Below are 25,646 nucleotides of genomic sequence, written 5' to 3' on the forward strand. Positions count from 1 at the left end.
GGCTAGGGGTCGAATCGGAGCTGCAGCGGCCTGCCTACACCACAGCCACAGCCACAGCCACAACCGCACAGGGTCTGAGCTGCATCTTCAACCTTCATCACAGCTCATGGCAACGCCAGATCCTTAACCCACTGGGGGAGGCCAAGGATCGAACCCGTAACCTCACGGTTCCTAGTCGGATCCGTTTCCGCAGGGCCACGATGGGAACTCCAAAAGCGATTCTTTTTTAAAGCCATGAGTTCCACCCAACAGCAAAATGAAGACAGCCTCCGCAGGCAGAGGCAGATGGGAGCAGAAGGCGGGGTTCAGGACGATCTATGAGACAGTAAACCCCGCAGATGCAGGGCTGCTTATGCTGCGGGCCCAGCCATTTACTTCAGAGGCGCTGTGTACATGTCACATGTGGCATAAAAATTTTAGTGGGCATTAATTGAGCCAATGATACCATTACAGCCATAAACTGGGAGCTCCTCTCATCCCTGAGTTAGGTGTAAATCTGTAAATATTTATCTTATTGCTGCAAAGGGAAAAAATGCTCCAAACTAGTTCACTGATCCTAAATTTGCCCCGTCCTGAGCCAGGTCCCTCTGCTGACTCAGGCAGGGCCCTGGTGCCTTTGCCACGTGGGTCTGTGAGCCCCTGTGTGAAGCTCCCGGCAGGGAGCTGGTGTCCTGGATGACCTCGTCCCTCACAGGCCTTGTCCCCCACCCCGATGGCCAGACCATGGGGCCTGTCACGCCCCAGCCAGGCCCCCCTGACCACCTCCCAGGCCCTGGGCTGGGCCCGCAGCAGATGCCAAAGTCTGCAGAGGCTGGCGGGGCGTGAACAAGCGAGCCGGCTGGTGTGAGGCATCAGGGAGCAGTGGGGCTTGTGGAGAAATGGGAGTGTCTGCCCACCTGGGGGGCCACGGTCCCTCGGTTCCTGCACAACAGTGCCCAGGTGTGTGTGGGGGGGTCCTGGGTGTGCAGGGCTGCCGACCCGGGCAGGCCAGAGCCGGTGCCTCCACAGACTAGCTTTGGTCGCGGGCTCCTGGGGTGGGAGCCCATCAGACGGAACTTGCTTGCTGATGGGAGCATCCCACCCTGCGCAGGGCTGGGCACGGAGCAGGTGCAGAAGCGTGTTATTGACTGACGGAGCCCATCACAAATGAAGTGGGGAGGGGGTGCCAAGGCCCCTGCCGGCATCAAGTTCCAGGATGTTCCTGCCCTGGGGTGTAATTGTCTGGGGCACAGACGGGGCAGGGGCGGGCTGCCGTGTCCCTCTGTGTGCCCAGCCTGGCCTTGTGAGCATTCATCACGGGAGCCCATCCCCAGTGTGCGGGGCGCCTGGTGGTCCCGGCAAAGACCACGTGTCCCCCAAATATTTGTAGAGCAAATGAAAGCAGGCATCGCCCGTCAGACGGGGAGCGGGCACGGCCAGAGAACCCGGGGAGACTGGCTGGGCCTTGCGCTGCTTGCCAGGTCCTTCCAGGGACAGGTGGTTCTGCAGAAGAGTCTGAGGCCCTCAGTGGATCCCACGACTCTAGCTGGGGTTGGGGTTTTGCCCAGGGGTTCTCTAGTCCACCTCCGGGATGCAGGGCAAGACCGGCCCTGGGCCCCCCCGGGACTGGACGGCACCCCCACTTGAGGCCACTGGTCCATTTGCCGAGCCTCCCAGGCGTGTCAACCCCCACTGCAGGACAGGCCACCCTGTGGGACGAGGGTGCAGCCTGCCCCGTGCTGAGGCGGAGCAGGAGGCGGGGGTGTTTGTGGGGCCCCCTGGTAGCTCAGATGCTTTGGGGATCAAGGGTCCTAAGGCAGCTGTGCTGGCTGATCCTGGCGGGAGGGACTGGCCGGCGCTGGGAGGCTCCCTAATCTTCCTGGGGTGTGGCCACTCTGCGCCTGCAAGTCCCGAGAATCACTCCGGAGGGTGCGGCACCCCCCTGCCCCCGCAGCCAGTGTCCCTGAGGGCCCAGCATATCGGGCCACCTCTGGCCTAGAGCGGCCAGTGGAGCGCAGGCCTGGCTGGCCTGCATGCCTTTGTCTCCTGGGCACATTTTTAGTGGGCACCTTCCACTGGGGAGACAGTGGGGAATGCTGACCCTGGCTGGCCTCTGGGGCACGGTACAGGGAAGGAGGCCGCACAGGAGATGCGTGAGCAACGTTGCATGATAAGGCCCCAAGACACACCGGAGCAGGACTAGGTACTGATGGCTGCAGAGGGAGGAGGCAGCCTGGCTGGGGGAGCTCACAGAGTCTTCCTTGGGGGGCCACTTAACCCGGGGCCTGGGGGGCTCCCGAGGAGCGGGAGGGCCGCATTTAGCCCAGGCCTGGCGTCTCCCAAGCTGCTGCCCCCACTCTGGGTAGCATCTCTTCGGAGCCCCCCCGGAATGACCCTGGCTCTCCAGTCCTGCTGCCATCCTGGGCTCCCCTCCTCCACAGGCACCAGGCCCAGTGAAGTGGCTGTGACCCCAATTTCAGGGCAGTCTGCAGAAGAGCACACAGAGCCCAGACCCCGAAGCAGCCCTGTTGGTAGACAGATGTGTGTTTTGAAACTATTTTCTCCTGACTGTGGCTTGTCTTCTTTTGTTTTTCTCTCGCTCTCCCTCCTTTTTTATTTTTTTGCTTTTTAGGGCCACACCTGTGGCATCTGGAGGTTCCCAGGCTAGGGGTCCAATTAGAGCTACAGCTGCCGGCCTGCACCACAGCCACAGCCACGCCAGATCTGAGCCGCATCTACAAACTACACCGTAGTTCACGGCAATGCTGGATCCTTAACCCCCTAAGCAAGGCCAGGGATCGAACCCGCATCCTCATGGAGACGGGTCGGGTTCGTTACCGCTGAGCCACGACGGGAGCTGCCTCGTCTTTTCCTTCTCTTGGGCATCTTTGGCGGAGCAGAGCTGAAAGTTTCAACGAGGCTCAAGTCACCCTTCTGTTCTGTCATGGGCCGTGTTTTGGTTGGCGTCACATCTGAGCCACCATGACAACCAGTTCCCTTACTTGGAGACGGTTTTCCTTTAAGAGGCAGAAGGGTGAATGGTTTGCCGTCTTTCTGCTCCTGCTCTCTCCGTCAGATTTATTTTTTGGATGGGCTGCAGCGCTCTCTGCTAAATCACCAAGGGAAGCCAGTTACACAGCAAACTGGGCAGGAAATGCTGAGTAAAAATGACGTTTGCGTTTGGCAACTTCCAGCTAAAATTGTGGTGGGACGCGAGAAGCAATCTTCCTTGGGCAAGAGCGTGCCCTTTGCCCGATGTCACGGTGGTGGGCCCCCCCGGGTGCCCCGTGAGATCATGAAGTGGGAAGGGGTGCGTCAGCCTTTGCTGGGGTTGGGGCTGGGTCCCCTCATCTCTGGCGGGCACATCTATAAAGAAGGGGCCTCGGAGACGGGGGCTTCTTAAGACACAATCCGATGCTAGCAGGGAGCGTGCAGGCCAGGCCGGCTGGGGATGGGGCTGGGGACGGGGCTGAGGAAGGGGCCCGGGCTTGCCTCGGGCAGCCTGGGGGCTGCTGACCATGGGCAGGTCGGCCTCTGTGCATGTGAGAGGGGCCTCCTGCTCTACTTCCTGCCTGTCCTGTCCCCCGGTTTAGGGAACTGATCGGGCCAAACGTGAGTGGGCCGGGTGGGCAGGCGGGTGGCTGGAGTGTGGTTGTGCCCCGCTGGACGCTGCCCTAACCACGCCTCGCTGTGGTTGCTGAGCCTCCACCTGGTTTTCGTCTGCGACCAGCCTCCCAGAGGACAGTGTGACAGCTGTGTCCCTGCTGAATGTCTGCCAACCAGGTCACTTTGCCTGGGCCAAAGGTCACCGCTGGGCTGGATTAGGAAACACTGCCCCTGAGAACCGGCCAGCAAGGGACCTGCCCAGCGCTGGGGATGGGGTGGGAGTGGGCTGTCCCGGGACGGGGGTGGTCTGCGGGCTCGGCCTCCTTGCCCGGTAGGCTGGTGAGAGGGTCAGGCAAGGGGGCCTGATTGCCACCATTGTCCAGCTTCAGCTGCCCTCACCACCTCTCTGCCCCCTCCCAGAGCCACGCAGTGGTGGCATTGGCCTGAGACCCTCTCCTTGGGGCCACCGACCGCTGGCCATGCCTGTGCCCACGCCCACCCTTGCCTCTCGGTGGCTCAGCTCACTGCCCACCAGCTCCCACCAGGCCAGCTGAACACAGCCCCCAGGTGGGGACAGGGACAGTCACCCAGGTCACAGGTTCGGTTTTATTTCTACAGAAGAATTGTGCCCAAAGTACGGAGAATGCCTGTGTGGCCCCCGTCCCCCCACCTGCCCGGGACCCCCACCATCCCGGCCCCCGGGGACACTTGTTATAACTGACGAGCCTGCGCTGGCACGCAGCCATCCTCCCTCGGAGTCGGGGTGAACCTCAAGGTTCCCTCATTTTTGGAGCGGGCATTGGGGTGGGGGCGCACCTGCGGCCTTTGGAAGTTTCCAGGCTAGGGGTGGAATCAGAGCTGCCGCTGCCGGCCTGCACCACAGCCACAGCCACGGCCGTGAGTGCTCTGAGCCACATCTGCCACCTACACCAAAGCCTGTGGCAGCACCGGTTCTTCAACCTACCGAGCGAGGCCAGGGATCAAACCCACATCCTCATGGATACTAGCCCAGTTCTTAACCCACGGAGCCACGATGGGAACTCCAGGGCTCGCTCTTGTGCTGTGCATTCCATGGGCTTGGACAAGTGGCTGATGCCACGTAGCCACTGTCATAACCGCCCGCAGCGTGTTCTCGCTGCTCTAATGTCCCTGCGCTCTGCCGGCTCAGCTCCCCAGCCCCTCATCCCTTTCGTGTCTCCACGGTTCTGCCTTCTCCAGAACGTCGTAGAGCTGGAAGCGCCCCGTCTGTAGCCTCCTCTGATTGGCCTCTTTCACTTAGGTAAATGCATCTAAGTGTCCTCTGCGCCTTTCACGACTTGATCGCTCGTTTCAATTAGTGCTGAGAACAAGCCACTCTCTGGAGGGACCACCGTCCGTCTCTTCTGGAGGGCGTCCTGCTTGCGTCTGAGTTTTGGCCACTACGAGCATCGCCCTCGACTCGTCCTGTGCAGGCTTCTGTGTGCCAGGGGACTGTCTGTCACCGCAGCCCTCCCGGTCCTCGTGCTGTGGCGTGAATCGTGGCTCCTGAAAACCGTGCGCTGAATGCCTCCCCCCCCAGGACCTCGGAACACAACTGCACTTGGAAACAGCGTTCTCGCGGGTGCAATTAGCTAAGGTGAGGCCACGGCCGAGAAGCGCGGCGCCGAATCCAACTCCATCGGTGTCCTTACGCAAAGGGGACCCTGGGACAGGGAGAACACGAAGATGAAGGCAGTGATCAGGGGGCGGCTTCTGCAAGCCAGGAGCCAAAGACGCCAGCACCTGGCAGAAGCCGGAGGCAGGCCTTGGACGAGGGCCCCCCGCACAAGGAACCAGCTCCTTCTGCCGTCGCCTCCGACTCCCGGCCTCGGGGACTGAGCTGGCCTTGGGGGGCTTTGCGGCAGTGGCCCCAGGACAGTCACACGCCCCGTGAGCACACGCATGTCCCAGGCTACGGGTCCCTGACCTCTGACGCCTGCGAGGTGGCACACGCCATCACTGTTCTGCAGCCGGGGGTCGGGGGACAGGTGGCCCGCTCACCCCACTCCCCCAGGCTCCCCGCGGCCTGGCTCTGGTTGGGGTGGGACAGAGGAGTTTGTGCCCAGAGGCTGACACGAGTCCTTGCCAGTGGGTGAGGGCCGCAGGCAGCCCCCAAGGCCTGCAGCCCCAGGTCCCTGCGGAATCTGGCATCTGAGGCGGCTTTGCCAACCTCCTCCCACCGGCTGGTTTGCAGCTGACAAGGCAGCAGCAGTTTTTTCTGCCAGAAAAGCCGTGTTAGCTTCTCTTTCCTCCTTCGATTCTGCAGCCAGGTCTCTGAAACCCCGTTCGTCAAAGCAGCCGGCTGAGGCGGCATCACACGCGCCAGCAGAGAGGCCGCGGCCGGCCCTGGGATGACCTTGGCCGCAGGAAATGCCCTTTGGGTTGTCAAAGTTAGTTGTATCTGGGAGAAACGTCAGCCAGGCCTGATGTGTGTGAGACGTGCAGGCGGAGCTGCCCCTGCCAAGCTCGGTGCCAGGTCCGGGGGTGCTGGGCCCAGGATGGGTGTGGGGGTGCCCCCGCGTTCAGACCTGGCACCTCTGTGGGTCTCCGGCTCCAGGCCCTGGTTGGCTTGGGGAGTAGGGGGCGGGTGGGGAGAGGAAGGAGCTTCTGGGTCACAGTGTCAAGGCCACAGGCCCAGAGGCGAGGGGCTGGGGCGGTGCTGGGAAGGCTTCACTCGGGGTCCCCCTGCCCCGCCCACCTCCCCTCCAGCTCCAGCTCCCCCCCCATGCTCTCCCCTCTTGAACCCCCGGGGGTCCCGCGCCCTTAGCATAAGGGTTAAAGCTCCCATCCAGGCCATGACCCCGTGACCTCTCCCCCCTCCTTTGCTCTCAGCCTCTGGGGGGCTCCAAATTGTTGTGCTCTTTGTACTTCGCAGACCCCGGACCGGACCCTGGGGTGGGCTCTGCCCAAGCCGGCCCTCAGCGCACTCGGAATCCCGTCGAATTTCCCAAGATTCTCGCCCTGATCTGTTAGGAGCGGCCGGTGTGTGGGGGCGGGGGCTGCCGTGCGCGTGTTTCTGCGCCGGAACCGCCCAGGCAGCCTGGTGTCCGCCTCCCCACACGTCCAGCCAGACATTCAGAACATGCGAGAATTTTGTTAGAGGTTTGCGTTCAAAGTAACGGCTGCGCTTAACCATGGCCCCCGGCCAGAGGCATCTCGGGCTCTGGCTCCCCCACCCCGCCGAGTCCTCCGTGGTCAGTATGTCATGTCACAGACTAGGAAGCAGACGTGCAGGCCGGACTTGCCCAGAACTGAGTCAGAACTTGGCTGCGCCAGGAGCACACGCTGGGCCTCAGAGCCGCTGCCCCTTCCTCCCACTGCCCCTTCCTCCCGCTGCCTCGGGATGTACCCAGGGGCACGAGGGGCCTGGGCTCCCGGGAGGCGAGACCTCACTCTGGGCTCTACACCGAGGGGGGCCCCCGCCAGGCCTGCCCCGCGTTGTGGACGGATCCAAGCCCCCGTGCCCTCTCCCCCCGGCCCCCAGCTTCCTGGAGGCGACCAGAGACGAGCTGCCTAAACAGTCAAGGATCCTGCTTACTGGCATCTGGGGCTATTTTCGGTTTCATCTTTCAGCCAGTCAATGTCCTATCTGCCTCGGGTCAATAGAGCTCAGGAAGCTGCTGGAGAGCCCACGTGGGGGCTCCGAGTGTGGGTGGTGGGGTACCTGGGGGTGAGCTGGGGGGACCTGGTGGGAGCCCCTCCGACCTTGTCGGGAACAAGCATGTGGCCCCCATGGCGCCCTCTGGACCTAAGACCGGAACCCCTCACGGGCTTGCCATGAAGATGCTGTGTGGTGGGTGCAAAGGGCACGTATACAACAGGCGCTCAGTGGGTGCCGAGCCTCCGCCTTCCGTCGCATCCGCCTTCGCCCACATCTGCCGGCCTCCCCCGCATTTGCCGGCCTCCCCCGGGGCTCAGAGGGGAGCGTGGTCTGGGTGCCCTGGTGGCTCCGGGGCGGGGCCCCTGCCCCCCGCCGGGTCCCCCCGCTCTGCTGGGGGCACTTGGGCTTTTCCGAATCTTCCCCTTCCTGGTCTGGGAGACGCTCAGGGAGCAGAGGTGGGTGGAGAAGGCCCTCACCCCAAACTGGGACCTGCCCCAGGACAAGTCACGACACCCACACTCGCCCTACACTTGCGGGGGCCTGGGCTGCGAGCAGCCCCCTCTTGGGGACAGTGCCACTGTGGACCCTGGGGAGGGTGGGGGGCCACCCGCTGGCTGGGGCTCGGCCGCAGGCGAGGGGGTGGGAAGAACAGGGAAGGTTCTGGACCCTCCTAGGAGATGGAGAGGGTTCTGGAAATGAGGCCTCCACACCCCCCAGAGTCGGGTGGCCCAAGTTAAACAGCCTCTCTGCCAATCCCACCTCCAGCCCCCCAGGCGGCAGGGGCTGGAAAACCAGGATGAACACGGCCGCCTTCTGAGTGTGAATTCTGCATCTTGTCTTTGGCCCCAAGACGCCCTGTGGCTGGTGCCCACCTACCGCGGGGCTGGAGAGACAGGTGCAAGGCCACCTATAAGCCTTGAGAGAGTGGCACCCTCCCGACAGCCCAGTGGCCACTCTCTTTGGAGAGGAAGCCCCCCCCACCACCAGGACACCAGGAGGCGCCCGAAGACATGGGTGGAGGCTGAGGGGCCTAAAAGATGCAAATGCCAGCTGGCGGAGCAGAGTGGAGGTGAGCCCACCAGCCGCTGGGCCTGGAGAGGGGCTCGGCCTGAGCTGCTACGGAAACAGGCTTTGCAGCCTGCGGACCACAGCTCTGTCCTTCTGTCCCGGGGGGAACCTGGGGGCCCAGCCGGCCGTGGCCTCCTCCGTTCCTGGGCAGTGCTGTTGGCGTAAGGAGCTTCAGGCAATGAGGCCTGGCCTCTAAGCCGCTGCTTACATGGTCACTCGGATCGGCCTTGGGAGGCAGATATATTTTTAAGGGGATTTCTGACATGTTTATTGGAGGGGCTAATTAAAAAGCCTGACCCGATCTCGGGGGAGGGCGGGGGCAGGGCGGCAGCGGGGGTGCCACACGCAATCACTGCTCTGGGAAGCACGAGCTGCGAATGGGAGTCACCAGAGAGGGGCCACTGCCTGGGGAAGTGGGTCTCTGGGGGTGGTGTGTGAATCCCGGGCTCCCATGGCAGCCCGGCAGCCCCTCAGTCCCGGCCAGACTGTCACTGCAGGAAGGACCCACCTCCTCAGCCGGCCTCCAGCAGGCTCCTCATCTTTGTCTCCCACCCAGAGAGGGGTCCTGCAGGGGCTGGTGGGGCCAGGACGGGCAGGGGTCTGGGGATGACTCTGCAGGGGAGCCGGGCTGGTGTTCCACCATTGACCGTGCCCCACCAGCCCTGCTGTGGGCCCGCGAAGGTTTACGGAGCACCTGCTATGTGCCACCCTGGATGGCCGGGGTCAGAGGCACAGCCTGCAGGCGGCTTCCCATCGCCGCAGAGCCAGGACCACCCGCGCGTCTCCCAGCCCCCACCCCACCCCCGCCCCTGCGCCAGAAAGGGGCCCTTGGGGCTGGAGGCAGCCTGGCACAGCCACCGGGTCTTACTAATTAATGAAAACACAGGGAAGGGACCAGAACAGAGGCCGGCGTGGAGGTGGAGGGGTCAGTGGTGGACGGAAGGAAATTTATATTTTTTGGCAACCGCCTGCCTCTGCAATGACACAATCAGAAGGTTTTTACTGACTGGGCAATAAAATAGCTCATAACCGTGAACGCAGGGTGCTTCAGCAGAGCCGGCTGCGGGCTTCGCAGCCTTGGCGAAGGTCACTCCTGGGGCTGGGAGAGGCTGCCTCGGGGGTGGGGGCCCCTGGGGGCGGAGCCCCCCACAGGCGGACCCGGGGTGGGGGGCTGTTGGTCCCGGGCCGAGTGCTCTGCAGAGACCCCCGACCCCCCGCCTTGCTGCATAAGAGCCCGAGCCGCCCCCGCCCCCCCAGACTGCAGGGCCCCCTCCGTGCTGCCCTCACCTCACCCCAGGGCTGTGGGGATGCTGCCCATCAGGCAATGACCCCAGCACAGCGCTGGCTAGTTAGTCGACCGTCTTGGAAACGCAGGTGAGGTTAGCTCAGCGCAGGGGACGGGGTGTCGTGCGGGAAGGTGATGGGGTGATGAAAGATCTGGGGGAGGAGGGGCCGTGGGCCGGGAGACCTGAGGGCAGCAGGTCGGAGGAAGGGAGGGTGTAAGGGCACCCCACGCCACCCCGACTGGGACCACCCGCAGCTGCGATCCCCAGCTTTGCTGCCCGGGCAGGACCCTCGCTGCCGCCTGGGGCAGGAGGCAGGAGGTTTCAACTCTTGCACAACCACTGCAACCGTGAGCCTTCAGTTTAGCCAAGCCTGGACATATGGCCCATGCGCTGCCACCCTGGGGTGTCACCACCCCCTTGGCACTCTCGGCATCCTTCTCAACACAGCCCAGCCGCCACACAGAGAGGAGGGGCCAAGGACGGACGCCAGCTGCCCCGATAGGGTTGAGATGCCAGAGACGTGACCTGAGGTTTTATAGTTCGAGATTCAGTTTTGTGTTAGTTTTTGTGCTGCGGGCCACATGCCCACCAGTTACTCCCTCACAGGTCCCATGGCTCCGAAGAGCCGCGCGGCGGGGCTGGCTCCTTGGCTCAGGGCCTCCGGGGGTGGAATCAGCGCACCTGGGGCTGAGGGCTCTTCCAGGCTCGTCGGGCTTGTGGGCAGAATCCATGCCTGCGTCCCGTGTGGTGTGTGGCTGGGGCTGGTGGCTGCCTGCAGATCCTCGCCCCGTGGCCCCCATGGACAGGTCACAGCCTGGCTGTTGGTTCCGTCTCTGAGGCCAGCAGGACAGTGTCCGATGCTTTTCCTTTTCGAGGTCTCATGTGGAGCTCCTTTGCGGGTCAGCAGGTTAAGGATCTGGCCTTGTCACTGAAGTGGCCTGGGTGGTTGTGTGGCACAAGTTCGATCCTTGGCCTGGGAACTTCCACATGCTGTGGGTGCCCCCCCCAAATTAAAATAAAAACGAAGCCCTCACCTGATTAGGCCTGGCCCACCCAGTAAAATATTCTTTTTGGTTAATTTGCAGTCGATGGATGAAGACCCTGGTCCTGGGAGGGATTCCCCGTCACATTCACTGGTCCTGCCCATGTGAGGGGCGGGGATGGTGGGGCAGGAGGTCTGCTTCCCACAGGTTTGTTTTTCCAAGGAAGTTGGGGATCCTGAGCCCTTGTTTCCCGGGGAGGGCTGGCCAGTGAAATCTGAGACCCTGGGCCGAGGGGACCCTGGGGACCTCTCGGGCTCTGCTTCCCCGAGACTCCGGATTTCCTGCCCAAGTTCTTGGAAGTGTTTCTAGGGGAAGCTTAACCTGCAGCCGACAAGGCCTCGGGACTCGCCGTCACAGCGCTGACTCTTAGAGCTACGTGAGGACTCGGGTTCAAGAACTGATCAGGTCACATAATAAATTCAAGGAGTCTCTCCAAGGTTTCGGGAACCTGAATCTGACTTCCTCCAGCGTCTCCCCACGTGGCAAAGCCCTTCGTCAGGACAGGACGGAGCGGGGTCCCCTTTGTTAAGCAGGACGGCTCCCTTCAGGGCCCACAGGTCTTGGCATCCACAGACACCCGTCAGAGGGTCCTTGTCAAGAAAGCAAGACTCCTACAGGGACCTGAGTGCGGCCGCCTGCCCACCCGGCCTGGGAGCTCCTGCTGCTGCAGACGCTTAGAAACTGTGCCAGGACAGAGGCCAGCGGGGTGCTCCCGGTGAGGGGGGCAGCCACGGCCAGATGTGGGGGCGGGGGCTTGGGCCCGACACGCGGGAGCAGAGAGGGAGCCGGGCCTGGGGGGGATCCACACGGAGCGTCCTCTGGTGGGGGGTCTCGTCCAGCCGGAGCCCAAGCACTGTCTCTAGGCTGCACCCCCGAGGACCACCAAGATGAGGTCGTCAAGCAAGAGCTGGGGAGCCCTGCCGCTGGGGTGCGGGCTCTGAGGGGCAGGAGGGAGCTGGGTCTGGGGGGGGGGCGGGGACTGCCTCAGGGCAGGCAAGGAAGGCCTGTCACTGTCAGCATAGAGCCGCCAGCCAGGCTCAGAGACACACTGGTTATTGGGGTGCTGGGTTAGACTAGATCTGAGTATCTGGGGGTCCTGGGGGGCTTGGCTGGACCCCTTTTCCCATGAGGCCATGGGTGAGTGGGACAGACCACTCCAGCCCCATGAGAAAGTCACTGAAACAAACACGGGGTGGGGGGGTCCATGTTTGCTCATGAAAAGGGGAATCACTGAGGGAACGGTCCCCCTGGGATGGGGGTGCTCCACCAGAGAAGGGGCAGAGGCACACCAGTGGGCGCCCCTGGGCGTCTCCCCCTGGAGGGCTTTGGGGGGAGCCTGGCTGCCCAGCCCTGTGATGGTACCCACGACCCCCCCCGCCCCGTGGCTCCCCCGGACCCCTGGTGGGGTGGGGGAGGCTGCCCCAGCGCCCCCTGGGATGGGAGGACAGTGGGGGGCTCGGCTCTTCCAGAGCTGGTGCTCTGTGTCCTGGTCTGCGACTTCAAGCTGTCCCTCCAGAAGCCGTCCTGAAGTGACAGCGAGGGGACCCCGGAGAAGCTTGTGGAAACGAAGATTCCTGGTGGCACCCCCGGCCCCTGCTCTGGAGTGGGGGCGGGAACCTGCGTAGAGACGCCCTCGCCCGTGTCTCCGGGGCCGCTGCCGGGAACCCTGTTCTGAACCCAGCTGGACCCACACCAGCCAGTTGCCTCCACCAGCGTCCCTTGACTGTCACTAGTGGCCGAGCTGGAGCTGGGGGCGGCCTTGGTCCACCGGGCCCCGGACTTCTCACTGGGGCAGAGCCAGATGTGGGGCGTGTCGTCTGTGATCAGCCCCCGTGGACGTGTCTGATGTGGCCCCTGAGGGGGCAGGACGGCCAAGCCGCCGCCGTGCTAGGACGGGCCAGTGGAGAGGGAGGGACAGTCCTGGGCGGGGCCTGCAGCCCCTCGGTGTCTGCGGTGTCAAGAGTGGCCGTTCCCTCCGCTGACGCTCTGCTGGGGGCCGGCTGTCGGGGACGGTGGCAGTCACGTGGGTGCTGGCTCATCCTGGGCCTGGCACCTGCTGGGCTTCAACACCCTGACAGTGGGGTCAGCATCGCGGCTGTGTCACCTCCACCATCACCTCCAGGCGTCCCTGAGGTGGAGCGCCGCCTTTGAGAAGGGCCGGCAGCTCTGGAGTAGGGACCCCCCCGCCCCGCCGTCACTGGAAGAATTGAAGCAAAGCACCCAGTTCCTGGGGGCAGGACAGCCACGTGGGTGGCATCCGGGTCAGTCCCAGAGCCATCCGCACACTCATATGGCAGGTCAGCCCCGGGCAAGACGGGCTGTAACAGCCTGGCAGAGCAGGCGGGCCTCGGCCTCAGTGGCGGGGCGGCGGGGGGTGCAGGGAGGCTGGGCCGCAGGGCCAGCTCCCCGCGGAGGCATGAGCGTCCCCCGCAGGCGCGGCGGGGCCACCTGCCCTGCCGCCCTCATGGAGGACACGCCCTGGCACGGTGCATCCTGGGTATGCCGTGACATTTATAAACGTTACATGTGGGAAATGAAAAAAAAAACCTGTCCCAAAGTAAGCAGGACCCCAGAGAGCACCTGCACAGGCCTTGAGAAGCGGCCGGTGGGTGTCTGTGTCACCCCGTCGACCATAGGCTTCGGCGAGGCGGCTGCATGTGGGCAGCTGTTGGGTCCCTGAGGGCACAGGCATTGCTGTGCCCTGCTTTTTGTTAAAGAGCTTTATAACAATCCCAAGAGTTACAGGGTAGCGGGGAGGGAACTGGCTAATTGTGGCTGAGGTCCGGGCTGGGCCCTGGGGGCAGGAGGAGAGGTGGGCCCCCCGTGGAGGGCCTTAGCCGAGGTCATACGACCTTGTGGGATGAACAAGGGGCATCAGGGAGGTTCTCAGAAATCGGGCCTTTGGGGAGGTCGTGGGAGGTCTGCGCGCCTGCGCTGGACGATGGCCCGGGCCCCAGGCGTCCACAGGGCCACTTGAGCTGGGCGGCCCCAGACCCCTACGGTCCAGCTCAAAGACCGGAAGTTCTCTGAGCCGCAGGGGGCGCAGGGCTGAGAGCAGGTGCCCCACAGCCATCACCCCTGCCTTTGCCAGAGTGGGTGGGAAGGGGGGTGCCAGGGGGTATCCAGGCTTCGGAACAAGGGGTTCGCTTTGCCAAGTGTGCTCTGCACAAGCTCTCTGGAGCCCTCGCGCAGGTAAAGGGACGCCCACCCACCTGGGGACATTCTGGCCCCACTTCTAACGACATCAAGGGGACGTGTTTGGGGACTGGGTGGGTTTGTAGGTCAACGGCCTAAAGTTCCCGCACCCCGTAAGTCCAAGGCTGGTCTCCTGTCACACGGAGGCGGAGGACGGGGGGTATGCAGGGGAGTGTGAACTTCAGTAAGAAGGGGCTCCCCTAAGAGCCAGGCCAAGGGACCTGTTGGCTCCGCTCTGTGTCTGCACCTGCTGAAGTGCCGGCAGAGCTGGGCGCTGGCTGGAAACCAGCACGCTGCCCCCCTCCCGGGGTCCCCCCCCAACCAAGGCCATGTTCCCACTCAGCAGATCAGGCCCCTGCCAGGCCTCCCTCTGCCCCCAGATGTGACTGGGACACCCCAAGGTGACCATGGCAGGACGGGGAGCCTCCAGGAAGGGCAGGCGGCCCATGGGAGGCAGGGCCACCGCTGCCCAGGGGCCCCGCTCTGCTGAGTGCCAGGGCCTGCCGCGGGGCTGTGATCCCCACGGTTGCACAGCTGGTTCTGAGGGCTGGTCTCTGGAGGAGCCAGGGAAACTTGCTGCTGTGATGAGCTGTGACATTTAAGGCAGGATTTCTTAAAATGCAGCCAGAAATGGCCCCAGAACCCCCATCCCACACCCCCCCCCACTTCCCCCTCCTCAGCCCCTCCCGCCCCATCTCCAGCTTCCTGTGCTCAGGGCCTCGCTTCTCCCTGGAGATAGGAATCTGCCTCTCGACCCGGAAAAGGGCGATTGGACTCCGGAGGGGAGAGGGGACACGGCCAGCCCCTCCCTCGCCTCCCGGCCCCTCACTCCTGCAGGAATCTGGAGCCAGCCTTGTCCTCAGGGCTAAGGAGGGGGCAGCACGGAGGAGGGGGCGGGGCATGGGGCGGGGCTCAGAGCAACCCAGCCCAGGGGGTCTGTCCTGGGTGGGGGAAGGGGAGGGGATTCTGCAGGTGGAGAAGCCCCCTGTTGCCCCACCACACACATTAGGTGCAGGGACAAGAGAGGGAGGTGGAGGAAGAGGGAGGGGGTGACCTCTGGGCTCGGAGCTCAGCCCCGACCCCAGCACCCCTCTCAGCAGTGCCCCTAGCCCTGGGGGCTCCTTTCCCCCCTTGGAGCTCTGGGCAGGTCCAAGGCTACCCAGCTGACCCAAAGCTTGCATTCACCCTCTCGGGGCTCCAGGTGGTACCATGGGGCCAGGTCCCCGAAGCATCCCATCTCTGTGTCGGTAAAGCTGTCACCCTCGGGATGGGATGGCTCTGGAAACAAATTGCTCTCTGCTGACATCATGGCAGTGAAATATAACTTTCTTTACGAGCTGTCAGGGAGGTTTCCCCACTGCCATTACGGTAATGTGTGCACATTTGTTTTGCTGCGTGTGTGTGTGTGTGTGTGAGCCTGGGTGCTCAGGTGCACCTGAGGGTTTTGGGCACAGAGGCCTGGCAGCAGGTGACCTCCCGGGCACAGTACCAGGGCTGGGGGGGGGGGTCCCAGTCCTCCTGCCTCGTCCCAGGGGCATTTCACACCAGGCTCTGCTCCGTGGGCCTGCCCGCCACGGACAGCCTCTTCCGTGCCACCCCCACCATACCATGTGCCTGTGCGCTGGGGTAGGGCAGTGGGGGTTCGGGCTGAGCAAAGCCGGGGTGGGGGGGCGTCAGCTGAGGCTGGGCTGCTGGGGCTCCAAGTGCACACAGGAGCCACACTGTCGTGCGCGGGTTCAGTACCCGACTAGTAGCCATGAGGATGTGGGTGCGATCCCTGGCCTCACTCAGTGGGTTAAGGATCCAGCGTTGCTGTGAGCTGTGGTGTAGGTTGCAGACGCGGCTCGGATCCTGAGTTGCTGTGGCTGTGGTGCAGGCCGGTGGCTCCAGCTCTGATTAGACCTCTAGCCTGGGAACCTCCATATGCCGTGGGTGTGGCCCTAAAAAGACCAAAAAGAAAGAAAGACAGAAAGACTCTGAGAAGTCCGCAGATATGGACTCCACCAGCTGAGTGCTGAGCCCCCAGGGGTGTTGCTTTAGGGGTTCCTCTGCGCCTCCAGCTTTGTGGTCCCCCATCCGGATGGGAGAGACGCTGCATTCACAGGTTCTAGGGATCAGGATGAGGCCCCCTTGGCAGCAAGGTTCTGTCCACCCCGCAGGGAATATTCCAGCAGCAGTGGAATGTTCTTTACAGACCCCCAAAATCTGGGACTCTGGTTCTCGAATGGCCATCCTTAGCCAAGAGCCTCAGCAGCCGTCTCCACCCCCCCCACCCCCGGCCCCAGTGGAGCTGGAAGTCAGGGTGCTGGGCGAGGTGAAATTGGGGTCCCCTCTCCACCACTCAGGTCCCCAAGAGAGTGGGAGCTCACAGCCTGGGGACCTGTGCCTGGGTCTGGGTGGCCCTGTGTCTGGGCGGTGGGGGTCGGTGGGGAGAAGCCGTAGTTTTCGTCTTTTCTGGTTGTTTTTTACTTGAGGTGAAATTCACCTAACATAAAGTTAGCTGTTTTATTTTATTTTTTGGCTGGACACACAGCATGCGGAAGTTGCCAGGTCTGGCATCAAACCGGGGCCACAGCAGCGACCTGAGCCACGGCAGAGACAATGCCAGATCCTTAACCTGCCGAGCCAACGGGATCTCCAAAATCAACTGTTTTCACGTGAATGCTTCCGCAGCATTTAGCAAGCCCCCTTCTGGTTCCAGAAGGTTTTCCTTCCCCGAAAGGGTTCCCATCCAGTGGTCAGCCCCCGACCCCACCCCACCCCCGGCAACCGCTGCTCCATCTGTGTGGCCCCGCCTGCCTCGGGAGCAGGTGGCATGGGACACACAGCACGCGGCCTTCCACGTCCGTGTCATCACTCAGCACCAGGCCTCCTAGGTTCGCCCCTGGTGTGGCAGGTGTGGACGAAGCCCTTCGGGACGAGTCTGTCCCCATCGGCAGCCGGCTCGCCCTTTCCCCCTCTGGCTGGCTCGGGTCCTTGTCTGAGCTGCGGCCCGAGCGAGGAGTGACTTGCCGGGTGTGACGGCTGAACGTTCCCAGGAGCTGCCAGGGCACCTTCCACCGTGGCTGCGCCCCCTGATGTGCCCTTACCAGCAGCACCTGAGCTTCCGGTTTCACCTCCTCCTCACCAACACTGTTCTCCCCCTGGGGCTCTTGTTTGTACAGCCGTCCCGGGGGTGCGAGGAAGCGTCCCGCCGCGGTCACCTCCCTGGGGACCAGGACGGGGAGCCTCTTCCGTGGACTCCGGACACACTGGATGCAGACTCTGTTCGGGTGTTCCGCGCCCATTTCGAGGGTCCGCTGGGCTCATCTTAGCAGAGAGGGTGCTGGCTGTGGTCGGAAAGCACAAGTGAAACCTCGAAAGAAAACGTATGGCGTTCTCGCCGTGGAGCAGCGGAAACAACCCGACTCGTGGCCACGGGGACGAGGGTTCAATCCCTGGCCTCGTTCAGTGGGTTAAGGATCTGGCGTTGCCGTGAGCCGTGGTGTAGGCCGGTGGCCACAGTTCCGATTGGACCCCTAGCCTGGGAACCTCCATATGACACGGGTGTGACCCTAAAAAGATAAAAAATAAAATTTAAAAATAAATAAAATGTCAGAGCTCCCACTGTGGTGCAGTGGGTTAAGGATCCAGCATTGTCTCGGTTGAGATGTGGGTTCAGTCCCCGGCCTGGGAATGTCCGTGTGCCTCGGGTGTGGCTGAAAAAGGGAAAAAAAAAAAAACAAATAAAATGTAAGGTTTATTTTGTTTTGCTTAAAGAGCAAAGTAAGCGGCAGCAGGGCCTCATCAGAGGGGACAGGGCTGACCAGGGATGGATGCTCCCGTGGCTCTGGACGCCTCCTGCGGAGCAGGTGCCCAGGCAGGGCAAGGGGCCTCCCCTCTGACTGTGCGCCCCCCCCCCCAGGGCACCGTCCCCGCCTTGCCTTCCAGCCTCTCCCCACCCCTGTGCTGAACACACACTCCCCCCGCCCCAACACGTGCTGCCCAGGGGTTGAGGGTGCCATCAGCCCCTCCACTGAGTCATCCATCCACCCCTCCATTCAGGAGCTTCTCTGGTGAGTGGCACCCAGGCTGAGGCTGTGGGCACACTCGGCCTCCTCACCACCCAGGACCACCTGCCTCAGATGAGGAAGCAGAGGCTCAGAGGTTAGGGGGGGTCTCCCCCCTGGGCACCCCCCCAGGGTCCCAGTGGGGCCCGGGGGCTCTGCATCCCCCCTTCGCAGGCTGGCAGAGGGGGTGGGAGGTGTGAGGGCTGCCTGCCCCGCCCCCGCCCCCGCCCCCAGGGACAGAGCTTCAGGAAATGCTCTCAGGCAGAAGCCACTGCTCCCGGGGGCGCTCAGGCCCCATTACTGTCCTCGAGCTTCCAGGAAATCACTGCTCTCCAGCGCAGCCGCTCCGCCGCCCCCCCTCGGCTCAGGGGTGAGGGGCAGAGGTCCTGCGGCCCAGAAACTGCCCTGCCTCCAGCTACCCGATTCCGGGGGCTCATTTCTGGGAACTGCTCCCCCAGGCCAATCTGGGGACCCCCATGGGCTTTGCAGCAGGCTCTGAGCAGGGACCCCACCCCCACCCCCAAGGCCACTCAGGCTCCTCCTGCTGAGGAGGGTGGGGCGTTTTCCAAGCCCTGGGGGCAGAGGCCCCTCCCACCAGGTGAAGGCCCCGCCCACCCTCTCCTCCCCGCCTCCTCCCCCTCTGCCGGAAAAGCACCCTGAGGGCGGCTCACCAGGAGCCCCCTCTTTCTCTGGAACCACCTCAGCAGATCTGGTGACCAAACTCTCGTGGACCAGCTGGCTGGAGCCTGTGGGCCTGTCCCCGCTGGACCCGCCTCACGGGGGCTCCTGGTGGAGCCCCCAGCTCCCTGCCCCCTGCAGCGTTCCCACACCTCTGCCTGGTAGGCCATGCTCTGGCCACCCTCCGGCCACCCTCCCTGAAGCCCTCTGCCCTCCTGGTGCCCTCTGCCCACGTGCTCTCCCGAGGCAGCGCCTCTGCTCCCTGACCTCAGACCTACAAGGGCCTCCGTCCCCCAAGCTGCTCCCACTCTGTGCCCCACTGGGAGCCCCACATCCTGCTCCCTTCCCCAGCCGCTCTCCCACTGCCCTACACAGTAGCCACCGCTCACACGGGGTCCCTGCCCCTAAAATTAATTAAATTACAGCAAATGGAAGATGCACATCTGCAGCCACACCAGCCCCCCTCTGGGGTCTCAGCAGCCACAGGCAGAGCTGAGTGGCCCCGGGGGTGAGCACCGGCCTTGGGGGAATGTTCCACGGAAACGCCCCTGCTGGTGAATGAGGGAGGGAGGCAGGCAGGCCTTCGGGCTCTCTGGCCGCTGCTTTATCCATCCTTGCATGGGACACGCCACCGTGTCACCTGCCACCTTCCTGAGGACACTGAGGAGGAGGGCCTGAGGAGGGCCGTGGCCGCCTTCCACGCCTCCCAGTGAGGCGGTCACGGCAGGTGACCCTGGGTCTGTCTCCCCCGCCCCAGGGAGAGGGCTCTGGAGGGCAGCAGGGCCCAGGCAGCCGTCCAGCTCTCCCCAGGCTGTGTGACCTTGGGCAAGTCAGCTCCCTGTCTGAGCCCCGCTCCTCCCCGGTAAGGAGGGGATTAGAGGCTACCTACCTCTTAGGGCTGCTTTGAAGACCAAGAGCCAATCCACAGAGAAGCTTCTAGAACACCTGCAGGTGGTGCGGGTAAATGAACAGAGTGCTCTGTCCTCTGGCTTTGTCCTCAGGGCCTTGGGGACCTGGGGACCGGCCGCCACAGCAGCCCTTGCCCAGGGAGGAGAGTTCTGTGCCCACCTGGTCTGTGAGCCCGGCTGCTCCTCACCCCTCCCCCACCACCTGGAGCATCACCACAGGGCAGCCTCAGGGACAGGCAGTCCCACCTGGGTCCCTGCTGCCCTGGGAGGAGGTGGGCGGGCTGGGGGAGCAGGGATTGGGAGGCGTGTGCAGGGCCTCTCCCACTGTGGGCTGCAGGGCGGCTGGCATGCACCTGCAGCTTGAAATCTCCCTGGGCTCCCACCTCCCTCAGCTGGGCCTGTGGGCCTGGGAGCAGGGCCTGCCCGTAGGGCCTCCCCTGGCCCCCCACTCCTCTCCTGGCACTGTGCTTGTCCCACAGCACCCTCCCCTCACGGTGCCCCCCACTCCCACCCCAGGCCATCCCTGACCTGCTCTGGGCTACCCTGCAGGGGCGTGGCTGGACCCCAGGGTCATCCACAAAGAATGTCCCCACCACACCCGGGTCCCAAGGCCAGGCCCCTGGGCCCTGGGGCCTGGCCTGGCTCTTTTGGGGTGATGGCAGAGGGGAGCCTGCTCTGAGTGTCCCTGGAGGGGCCGGGCCTGCTGGGGGCAGGAAGAAGGAGGCTGTGAGGTGGCTTTGCGGGGCAGCAGGGCCTGCGGGCTGGTTGGGAGCAGGGCTGCTGACTGTCCCTCCCCGCCCCGCATGAACCCTGCACCTGGCCTTTGGGAAAGCAGTCGCCCCAGGTTGCTGCAGTCCCTTGTCCTGGTCCCGGGGGACCCCAGAGAGGCCAGGAGACCTGCCCAGCTTGCATGTGGTGGGGGACAGTCCCCTCTGTGTCCCAGCCCTGCAAGGTTGGTCTCGCAGGCTGCGCCTGGCACACGCAGCTACGTCTCGCAGGTAGGAGCCCAGGACAGGGCGCCCCTCTCAGGCTCGCCCTGGCGCAGGACTGGCTGGAGTGTGGCAAGCACACCGCGGGGCCCGCTGTCCAAGGTGACCTGTCGTCATTTCGGGGCTGGCTTGGGAGCTTCTGGAAGCGCGGTGGCTCCCTCACCACCCGATTGGGGCCCTGATTCTGGGAAAAGGGGCAAGGCTGAGCCCGCTGGAGGCTGAGGATGGGGAGGAGGCGGCAGGCCTGCTTCCTGCCTGTGTTCTGGGAGCCACCCGGGTCTCCCCGGGGCACCCCCGCCAGCGGGCTGTGTGGCCCAAGAGGTTGTTGCCCGCTGCCGCCAGGCGCCTCTGTACTGGGCTGGGCTAAAAATAGCCGGGGGCCGGCGGGGCAGGAACAGCCGGTGGGAGGCCCGTGGGGAGGGGCTGGGAGGGGCAGCGGCCAGGGACAGCCGCCCGGGCCCAGGACCGGCCGTCAATGGCGCTGGCGCTCCCACCCTGTTCCCGGTGGCCGGCCAGCCGCGGCCCAGCTGACAGGCTATTTTTTCCCCTGCTTGACTAAATATGGTCAAGGAGCACAGCCCGAGGGGGCCACTTGGCCGGGCGCGTGTTTGGGATGCTTGGCCGCGTATATAAGGACAGCAAAGGTGAGGCTCCCGATCCGAGGGGCCGCGCCCGCTCCGGCCCCTCGGGTCGGCCCTCCCCTCCCCCTCCCCTCCCCCTCCCCCCGCCGGTGCGGGGCTCGCGGGCGGCCGGCCGGTGGCCTGTGTGAGCCTGCACCCGGCGGGAGCGTCCCTTTTGTTCACCTGACCTCCGCCTTGGGCGACCCCGGCCGGGGCGCAGGAGCGACCTGCAGACACAGCCCGGCAGGCCGGGCTCAAGGTGTGCGGGCTGAAAGGTCGCTCTTCTGAACTCTGTAGAGCCTGCCACCCGGGCCTCCCTCTCCCTCCCTCTCCCTCTCTCTCTCCCTCTCTCTCTCTCTCTCCCTCTCTCTCTCTCTCTCCTCCTCTCTCCCTCCTCTCCAAGATCCCCTCCCTGCTAAGTCTTTGCTGCTGCAGGAGGGCTGGGGGAAGGGCAAGGGTGCGGAGCGGGGGTGCCTGGTGTCTCCTTTCTTCCTGCTTCCCCTCCCCCCCGCCCCCCAAGTGCGGACGCATCGGGAGCTCCGGCCTCCCCCACCCCTGCATTCGCGATTGGCTCGGGGAGAAGGTGGATCGCGCTGCCGCGGCTGCAGCATCTCCCTGGGAGCCGCACGGGGCGCATCGTATCCGGGAGCCGCGACCCTGCGCCCGCGGCCGCTGTCACCAGCTCGGCTGGAGGGGCTCCGCGGTGAGTCCCGCTCAGCCCGCCCGGGCAACCCCCGCAAACTTGCTGGCTGTCGCGGTGGGGGTGTGCCCGCGGCGCGGTGGGAGCCGTGGTGCCGGCGCCGCGTGGCTCCAGCCGGGGGTGCTTTGGAGTTTTCTCTTGGCTCGTGGCATCGTCCGCATTTGGAAAACTGCAGAGCCAGCAGCCAGCAGGGCCGGGAGGGCGCGTCCAACTGGGATGCGCGAACTTTGACATGCGGGCATTTTGCAGAGAAGCGGCGCCTCCAGACGCCCCGGTGCACAGGGGTCCAGGGGCGGGGGTGGGGCCGCGAGGGCTGGGGAGAGGGCGTGCTTAAGCTGCAACAAAGCGCAGCGCCGATGGGAATGTGGTGAAACTTACCTTGGAACTTGCGGCATTAACCGTGGAGGCGCTGGGGACAGGGTCCCGGAGCAGGGGCCGCGGCGAGGCTGCCCAGGTGGGGACTCTGGACTTTTGCTGCTCTCACAGCCCAGGTCAGGGTAGGGAGGGTCCTGGTGCTGGGCGTGCACAGCAGGGGCGCAAGTGGGCGGAGACTGGGGGCTCCTGGGGGAGCAGCTGGGTGGTCTCTGAGCGCCACCACCACAGGCAAAGAGCCCTGGACTTGGCGCAGGGCCCGGCACTGGCTCACTGCCCCCAGTAGGGTCTCCTTGGTGGTGGCTGGATGCTCCTTTTTATCAAGATAGGAAACTTTTGGAGAAGTGGCTGCGGTTCGTTTTTTGAGTGGATGGATATGCTCGTGGGGGCTCTGGCTGGACCTGGGGTGACTCTCCTGCCCTTCGGGACAGCCAGATTTCCCCTGGACACCACCCAGAGGAATGCCTGGGGGTGGGGGCGGGGGAGGGGGGGTCCTCAGGCCCGAGCCTTGGCCACGCCCCCCAGCCTCATTTATCAGAAGGCAGCGGGAAACTTAGGCTTCCGACTCCAATTAGCATGCAGGTTCCCTTGAGGGCACGCCCTCCACCCTCTGGGGGGTGCGAAGAGAAGTGGGGGGCCGGGGCAGCTGTCTCAGTTGCCCTTTTTTATCCTTGGTTCCACGAAAATGACAAGTGGCAGCAGCCGCACAGAAATGGGACATTGCTCCTGCGCATCTTTCTGCCTGGTGGCTCTTTCCTTTTCGGGGGGGGGTGCCCCTTGGAGCCCCTACCGCGTGTCATCACCCACCTCGTGTAAACTCCAGCCTTGAGGTGCCTGGTGCAGCTGCTAAGCCTAGGGGCTTGAGAAATTGCTCAGATGCTTCTGCACAGGGCAGGCTCTGCAGTCACCGCCCTGCCCCGACTGGCAAAGGACGCCCCCTCTGGGCACATCCACGCAGGGTTGGCTGGGCTGCCCCAGGAGGGGGGACAGGCAGGGTCACTCCAGGCCTCGTCGCAACGGAGGGAGGGTCCAAAGTCTGCTCGGGCCCAGGGCCTTGTGCTCAGGCCAGGGTCAGCACCCTGCCACATAGGACCCGGGCCCCGTGGGCAGACCCCCTGTGTCGGCACCTGGCCTGGGCCCCCACCCCCAGCGAGTGTCCAGCTCCCAGGGCCACCCCCTTCCAGGCCCTCCTCCTCCCCTATGGGCCTCACCTGGGCCATGGCCAGGCCTCTGTCCCACGCTGCTCCTGACACCCCGTGGGTTCCTGTCCCCTCCCAGCCACAGCTCAGGCTGGAGTGGCTCCACTGCCTGGGGTCCTGGCCCCAAGGGCCGTGAGTGTTCTCAGACTCCCTGGTTCTCAAACTCCTGGCTTTGGGGTGGCTGTGGCCGGTGATGGGCAAGGGGGGCCTTAATGTCTCCATCGCAGAGAAATTCTGAAACAGTGGGAAAAATATCGATACAACAAACTGTTCCAAAGTGCTTAGTGTGCGGCTTGCTAAGTTTACTTAAACCCTGTTTAACGGGTTCATTAGAAGCGGTGAGCACCGGGGAAATTCATTAACAGGAAGGCGGCCCCTGCGTTTGGCTGTAAATTGGTATTGATCAGGCTCGGCGGAGGTTGGGTGCACGCCACAAAGAGCCAGGTGAGGACCAGCGCCCTGGGTGCCCCTGGGAGCCGCTGCTGGCGCAAGCGTCGCTTCAGGTGGTGATGCGCCAGGAGTGGAGGGTGGGGGGAGAAGGGCGAAGTGATGGGTTGGGGGAGGGAGGAGGAGGCGGCCAGAAGGGGGAAGCCGAGCCGGCATCAGTCCATCACCGGGCTGGGTGTCTGCTCTGTGGCCAGGCCGAGGCGCCGAGGGAGCTGGCCACAGCCTGGGCCACCTCCCAGCAGCTCCCAACCACCCTCCGGGGACGGAGGGTCCACCTGCCACTGCCCTTCTCACACACATCTTCCAAGACGGGACGCGAGCCCGGCCCTGGGGGGTGCTGGCTCTTGGGAGGCCGGATCATCGCCTGGGACCGGCCCTGGAAGGCGCCCCGCTGTCCAGGTAAGGCCTGTCTGCCTCTGGGTCGTCTGCGCCTACGGAGAGGGGAGCCGGGCTCCCTGCTGGTCTGGCCACCTGCTCCCTGGCGGGGTCCGCACTGGCTGCCGTCTCTTCCCTGACACCCCCTGTGCACTTGGCCAGCACGGGGTGGGGGGCACCCAGGTGTAGAGGGCGCGTTCTGGCGGAGCCTCGGGCCCTGTCCCTGGCAGGCAATGGCACGTCCCTCTGGGGGCGAGGAAGGAGGTGGCCGCCTGGGTCCTTTCTCGTGTCACTGATGCAAAACTAACCCAGCGTGGGGGGGTCGGAGGGGTTCCTGGGACTTTCTGGAGTGCGCTGCCTGCTGTGTGGTGGGGGGCTCCGAGGTCAGAGGGACAGGGGGCCGTGGACCCCAGGCGACGGTCAGAGCTGCGGGGGTGGGGGGCACGCTCTGAGCACAAGGAGGGCTCCCGGGTGGATCCGTGGAAAAGCCGGGCCTCTGTGCAGGCTTCTTGGGGCCCCTCCCCGAGCCACGACTGGGCCGGTTGACGTACCTGCTTGGGGGACATACTTCTTTATGTGCCCATATGGACCTGCTAAGCTATGGAATGTAAAGAAGTATGTATTTCAGGCTGGGAACTCTCACCGGAAGAAGGGGCAGCGGGCCCGCGGGGCCGCCCGGGGGACAGACAGACAGGCAGCGGTGGCGGGCAGGCCTGGGTGGCAGGCTGCCTGGGCGTCAGTGGACGGCTTGTCCTCTGCCGGTATTGTTCTGTCACTTTGCCTGTGTCAGCAGGTGGAAGCCTCATCAGACATTAAATATTCAACGTGCTGACTGCGGCAGAGGGAAGGCAGCCTGTGGCAGGCATGGGGTCCGCTGGGGGGCGTGCAGGGGCTGGGGTGCGGGGCCTCAGCAGGGGGACAGGGCCGTGTGGTTCTGGGCTGTCACTTGTTGCCACCCGCGAAAGGGACGTTTGCTGGCAGAGAATGCTCAGAGGCAAAGCAGTCTGTGGCCCAAAGGACGGGCCAGTGCGAGGGAGGGAGGGAGGGAGGGGACGTGTGCGGCCACGTGGGAGGGGCGCTTGGAGGGACAGGCACTCAGTCTTTGCTCTCAGGCTGTGGCAGGGGCAGAGGCAGGAGAGCGGTGGCTCAGCCTCCTGTGGGGTCCCTGCTCCCTCCTCTGAAATACCCCGGCCCAGCATCTGGAGGACACCTCAGGTGCCCGTGGTGCTTAAGAAGCCAATGGGGGAGTTCCCCCTGTGGCTCAGTGGGTTAAGAACCTGACTAGTAACCATGAAGATGTGGGTTCGATCCCGGGCCTCTCTCAGTGGGCTAAGGATCCAGCGTTGCCTCAAGCTTTGGTGTAGGTTTGCAGATGAGGCTTGGATCTGGCGTGGCTGTGGCTGTGGTGCAGGCCGGCGGCTGCAGCTCCAATTTGACCCCTAGCCCGGGAACCTCCATATGCTGCAGATGCAGCCGTTAAAAAAAACGAAGAAAAAAAAAAGAAACCAAAGGG

The 25,646-nt window shown here is 64.2% G+C and overlaps 1 long non-coding RNA gene and 1 other non-coding gene across 6 annotated transcripts; one reads left to right on the forward strand and one right to left on the reverse strand.

The window, feature by feature from the left end:
* Positions 1-16,276: 16,276 nt before the first annotated feature.
* LOC110257484 (uncharacterized) lies at positions 16,277-22,239 on the reverse strand. Of its 5 annotated transcripts, none has more exons than XR_002340120.2 (3): positions 22,119-22,239; positions 19,413-19,468; positions 16,277-17,125 (listed from the first exon to the last, which is right to left on the reverse strand). It is a non-coding gene; the product is annotated as an uncharacterized LOC110257484 (long non-coding RNA). The 5 variants fall into 5 exon arrangements; XR_014832682.1 differs by having other exon boundaries at positions 16,277-17,494; XR_014832683.1 differs by lacking the exon at positions 22,119-22,239 and adding an exon at positions 21,229-21,412 and having other exon boundaries at positions 16,277-17,494.
* Positions 22,240-24,671: 2,432 nt separating this feature from the next.
* MIR1 (microRNA mir-1) lies at positions 24,672-24,779 on the forward strand. Its single transcript, NR_035375.1, has one exon. It is a non-coding gene; the product is annotated as a microRNA mir-1 (primary transcript).
* Positions 24,780-25,646: the final 867 nt, after the last annotated feature.

Source organism: Sus scrofa, chromosome 17 (genome assembly GCF_054392235.1).
Source record: "Sus scrofa isolate SSC_HxYL_T2T_F1_AM1 chromosome 17, Sscrofa_HxYL_maternal_Yorkshire_Landrace_v2.0, whole genome shotgun sequence".
In the NCBI taxonomy this organism is placed as follows: domain Eukaryota; kingdom Metazoa; phylum Chordata; class Mammalia; order Artiodactyla; family Suidae; genus Sus; species Sus scrofa.